Source organism: Condylura cristata, unplaced genomic scaffold, assembly GCF_000260355.1.
Source record: "Condylura cristata isolate star-nosed mole 26May11 unplaced genomic scaffold, ConCri1.0 scaffold00001, whole genome shotgun sequence".
NCBI lineage: Eukaryota > Metazoa > Chordata > Mammalia > Eulipotyphla > Talpidae > Condylura > Condylura cristata.
In genome coordinates this window covers 82264883-82270672 of record NW_004567102.1, presented here as the reverse complement: position 1 = coordinate 82270672, position 5790 = coordinate 82264883, and positions in this window count along the sequence as shown.

Sequence of the window (5790 nt, the reverse complement as noted above, 5' to 3'; positions counted from 1 at the left end):
GAAAAAATATTCTGGAAAGAGAAGATTTTTGGCAGAGAGGGATGGATTGAGTGTGTAAATCCAGGAGTTAGTTAAGAGTTTGAAAGAGGATAGTTTGAACATTATGAACAGGCAATAGATTACCAGATAATGGTGCTAGGAGAGGGTGAAAGTTCTCTTTTGCTGGCTTTAAAATGTTCAAGAGAAATGGAAAGACTAGCAGTTGAAAATATAGATGTGGGGGAAGATACTAGATGTTTGGGGAAATGGGAAAGTCTATAAAATTTGTTTAGGAAAGTTTATTGATGACACCAGTAGCATTCAGGGCCATGTGAATTAGTGATCTCGAAAGCAAAGATCAGCTGGCGTGATTGTTCATCACTTCCGGCCACCTCGCACAGAGTGAGCGTGGGCACCAGGAGGCTGAGTTGAGTTTAACAACGTTTGTGGCTTAGCTGCATGTGTGACAGAGGAGAGGTGGTAGAGGATAAAAAGAAGGAGGTGCGCATAACGATGAGCATGGAGTGAAAGCAGTGAGAAGGATGGTGATAAAGGGAGTGACGGACACTGGAAGCATCATTAGCACTAAGCTGCCAAGGGGTTAATGAGGTCGTGCACCACATACACCCAAGGGTGCCCATCCCAGTCATTCACATTTAAATTGGATCATCTGTTCGGTATAAAACTTTTTCTGAAAGAGGACACTCAAAGGTCTTGTTATATGAACGTGCGCACGCATGCGCCCCCCCCCCACACCAGCTCCCGAAGGAACAATGGAGTGAAAGTGACCAGAGCATGACACTGGGAAATTAATGTCATTGAACTTCATCCATAATATGAAGTGTTTTTGGTTTTCCTGTTAAACATAGTTTTTGAAACTTTAAACATTCTACAATCTTTGTCAATGTAAGGATTAAATACTAAACATCTGGAGCTGGAATTTTGGTTTGCTTTGATTCAAATAAATGCATTATCCGACTTGCCCCAAATCTATGTACTGGATTCTGTTTTGTTGGCCGACAACGTTCACGTGATCACGACCCATCCATTCTTTGCTTGCTCAGTGCCTTGGGCTGGAGGTTGGGGAATGACACTTCCCGGGCTTCTTTTCTTGAGGAGACTTGGACGAAATTTGCTACTCGTGCTCTCACGTGAGATGGGGGAGACGAAGGAGTACAGAAACAATGGCAGGAATTCTAGAGTGAATGGCGGTGCCCCAAGTTCCATCCTCCTCCCCTCCCACCCCCTCATCGTTATCATCATCATCCTCACCATCACCACTGTCGTCATCCTCCTCCTCCTCATCATCATGCCATGGACCTGGCTACCTGGGGCCATGTGAAGTGCTGGCTGTTCCTTGCAGAGCCGTGGCCTCTGGATGGCAGCAGCGAGTTGCTAAATTCTGGATTGCACCTGCAAGCCTGTCACCTGACAGCTAAAGGAAGGCACATTCCTCGGGGATTCTCCATTCTGACTTCTGAGCGCCTATGTCCCTGTGTCAGTTCCTCAAGTTTTATTTTTCTTTCATGAATTCTGATGGAGACGATACTCAATATGAAGACGGGGCCAGATCTTCAGAGATGGGCATTGTGCATTGGTCAAATTGGTTGGGTTTGCTTGTACTGCAGATCTGACCCCAGTGTGAACAGCATTTGAAGAGGACATGCCATGTAGTGTGAAGAGTTGCTTCAGTTAACACTAGTAGTTGCTTGGACTTAACAACCATTGCAGACAAGACTGGAGGTCAAGTTGGCAATTGCTATGGAATCTTTTTGTTCCCCACCAACACCCTGACATCCTCTGCACCTTTGTCCTCCCCCACCCTTAACATCAGGCTTATTAATGTCTACTGTTTTCCTCATTGATTTTATTTTGTCAAATTAGCTGTCATGCAAATGTCAATATTTGTTTTTGTCATTCTGACTTGCTGTATTTCACATAATTCCTTTGAACCCTCTCCAGTTTGCTAAATGACTGCATTCCATCATTTTCACGGCTGCATAGTATTCCATAATATGTACACCACCTCTTCTTGATCCCAAAAGGACACTGATGGGCACTGAGGCTACTCCATGCCTGAGCTATAGTAAACAGTGCCACAATAAACATTGTAGAGTATACACGTCAACTGTTTTTTGCACTGATGGTTTTATTGGTGGAGAAAGAGGCTAAGTGCTGCCCCAGTTGCTGTCTCAGTCTCTGATGGCCCCAGGGTTACACATGGCAGTGGCACAACAGGTTAGGACACAGCACTACAAGTTAGCCTCAGCCACTTCAGTGCCAGTTGGATTCTGGGGTCCGGAGGTGACCCGCATGGCGCAGCAGACCTCTCCTGACCTGCCCACTGCTCCCCTCAGCAAAGTACTTTGTCAGTCTGCCTGTTCTGCTCCCCACTCTGTCTCTGGTGAATCCTCTCACCACCCCTGCACCTCTGGTCTGTGCCCCAGTTCTGTAGGCATAAATAATCTTAACAAACAAAACAAACAGTGCAGTGCCTTACCCCAATCAGCCTGCTGCAGAGTGAAAAAAAGAGTGATTATTTTCTCTTGATTTGCCAACTTCAAGTAAAGTAGAACTAGAATAACTAGAATAATAGTAACAATAACTCTATCCTCTATCATGATGATATTAGTTACAGGGTATTTTTTGGTCACAAGGCAGGACTGAAGTATGAAGTGCTTTTCAGACATTTAGTCTCCACCACAGCCCTACAAGTGAGTTATCCCACCAGGATCCTAACTTTAGCTTTATAGACCTGAATTTGGGAGAAACCTAAATTACTAACCAGGTAGTTAACGTAGCTTTTCTCCCTTCAAAACCCAAAGCTCTAACCACTGCGCTCTTTCTGACTCCCTTTTGTCACATGTCTCCTTATACCTGCTACCTCCCTGCCTGTCACTGTCATAAAGAATGACCAGTGGCTGGCCACCTCTACCCATTTTGGCCCCATTTCTAATGAAGTTTCTGCAGCATTGTCAAAGGAACATTTTTGAAACACAAACCTAATCATGCTGTGCCACCTATGGAAAGCACCTGAATTTTTTTTTTTAAAGATTTATGTATTTATGCATACAGAACTGGGGTACAGGCCAGAGGTGCAGGGGCGGTGAGAGGATTCACAAGACAGAGTGGGGAACAGAACAGGCAGATTGATGAAGCACACTGCTGAGGGGAGCAGTGGGTGGGTCAGGAGAGTCTACTGTCCACTGAAGCCCTGTCCTTTCCCTAGCATCCTCTTCTGCAGCCACGCTGGTCTCCAACACACCAGGCTCACGCTCACAGGACCTTTGCACATGCTGCTCCCTGTCTGGAGTGCTCTTCTAGACCCCCACCTCATGCCATTTTCACCTAGTGCCACCCTTCCTGCTGGTCACAGTGCAAATATCATTTCCTCAGCAAAGCCTTTCTCATCTCCAAACTAACTTAATTCCCCGGGTTGAAAGTTCTCTAACAGCATCTGCATGTCTGGAGGTTGGGTTTTTATAACTCTGTGTAATTCTTTGATGACTGTCTCATGGAGGATCACACTGCAAGCTCTGAAGTCGGGGGCCAGGCCAGGGTTGCAGAGAATGATAGCTGGTGTATGAATGAGAGGGGTTCAAGCAATAGCTGTTGAATAAGCAGAGCTACCATACTCTTCCCAGGGCATATGAGAAAGAGGAGTCCTGCCCAACTTCTGTAATATTCTTAGTCTTTCCATAGGGAAAGAGTTGAGCTGATAGTTGAAGCACGACTCATCAGCTGATGCCAGCCTGCCAGCTCTGTGCACTGAGGCCCTGCCGGTCTGTGCACGGAGGACTAGCGCCTAGACCTGGCAGAGGAATTTCAGTTGGTGGGTGCAGTGTTGCAGACTCACAGTTGACCTGCTCACTTCTCAGCAAAGTCAACCTAGGGGAGCAATTGCCTACCACATAGAGCATGAACACACAGTGTTGGGGTTGTAGATTAGTGTCTACTCCACCCTCAAATGCCTACGTGGGTGCTGATTATATAAAGGTAGAGACTCAGGGGTGACCTGAGATACCACCCAGTTCTTGAGTTCGATCTCTGAGTGGCAGAGTTGGAAGTTTGGATGCTGGTCTCCTGGTCACTCAAGCAAAGGGTATTTTCTGGAACAAGTCTGTGGTGCGTGGTGGGGGAGGGGTTTCCTCCCAAAGGAGCAGGGGCCCTCAGGCAGGGGCAAGAGTCACTGATGTCCCAGATTCGACCTCTCCAGGTGTTAACGTGTTCAGCAATTGGAGAGTCTTTGGCTTCTAAAAAAAAGTCAACACAAGAAGATCGTGTCAGATAAGTGTCAGATAAGTTTGCCAGTGTTTATTTCAGACATTTTTACTGTGATGGATCCAGAGAAAAGACAATTTAAAAAAACCGCAAAGCTAACTAATGGCGCCTTGATGAGAAGGAGGAGGACGGGAAGAGCAGAGAGGAGCGTCACCCACTTGAAGTCGCGTCTTCCACTCAGCAAATTTGGAGAGCAGAGAATGGATTTGTTCACCTTGAGAACTGGAGGGGTCATTGTGGTGCTCCAGATCCCTGCCCCCTAGCTTCCATTATTTTAGCTGCCATAATCCTGTTGGACTTGTTGGTGAAGAGAGACTATGTTTGACTTCGCTTGGAAACCGTAAAACCACAACAATATTAATTCTCCTGCATGCTACTAGGCAACACCAGCGTTTCTTCTGCACCAGGAGAAGGATTGTGATAAAGGCACAAAAGCACCCCCCCACCCCACCCCGCAATGAGCAGCCTGTGCAGGGGCCCTTCTGAGGGGGGCTGGAGGTGGTTCTCCTGGCTGATCTCGCTGAATAATCAAGTTAAGTAAGATTAAGATGCCAGGTGCCTCCTCAAGAAACCTTGGCTATGTAAGCAACAATAACAAAAACCTATAGAGCCTGACCCATCTCCCTAAAATTATTTGCTACTGACTTGGCAGTCAAAAGGTCAGCCTTCGTGAGCTTTTTGAAAGTTGATTCAAAAGAGCAGGCGGAATGTCCTCCCTGAACTGCATCACTTCCTTCCTGGGACCATCGGGGAACCTCCCCAGCCCTTCGAGATAGGTTCTGCTCAGAAAGGTCAGCCGGGCAGTGCAACCCGGGCAAAAGTTAGCTGCTGGCGCTGCGCATCTCCTTCCCGGCGCTCTCGGCCATTTCTGGGCCGGCTGGAACCCTGGGAGGTGGACCGGGCCGAACGGTTCTCCCTGAGGGCGGGTCGCAGCGCGGCTCCGCTCGGCTGCAGCGGAGAGACGCCCGCCAGAGGCCGTGCATCTCCAGGAGGTAGGGGAAGCCGGCGGTCGAGGCGCCAGCCCCCGCCACCCCACCCCCCTTCCCGGGAGCCGCGCATCCTGCAGCCCCGAGCTGGCCTCAGGGGAGGGGTGTGGCGGCACCTGGGGGCTGGACCCTGCGGGCCGGCCGAACCCTCTTAGTCGCCCTGTCCCTGCGAAAGGCGCTTCAAGCAGTGCCGGGGGCCGGGAGGCGGCTGGGGGAGGCCTCAAACCCTAGGGTGCAGCGGGAGGGGGACCCGATTGCAGAGGGAGGGAGTAGTCGCCGAGCAGCTGGGCGCAGGAGTGAGCGCGCGAGCGAGTAGGGACAGTGCGGGCGCGCCGGCGGGCGCTGGGCTGCGGCTCCGCGGTGCGTAGCCTGTCGGGGCAGGGGAATGGGGAGTCATGATTCCTGCTGCTCGTAAGCCCCGCCGACCACGTGGCTCCCAGCGGCTGGGCGGGCGCTGGCCGCGTGACCCACACTCCGCCGGGACACGGGGTTCCCTGGCCCCCGCCTGACTCATGCCTATTTTTAGCCGCGGGCCCAGGTGGGC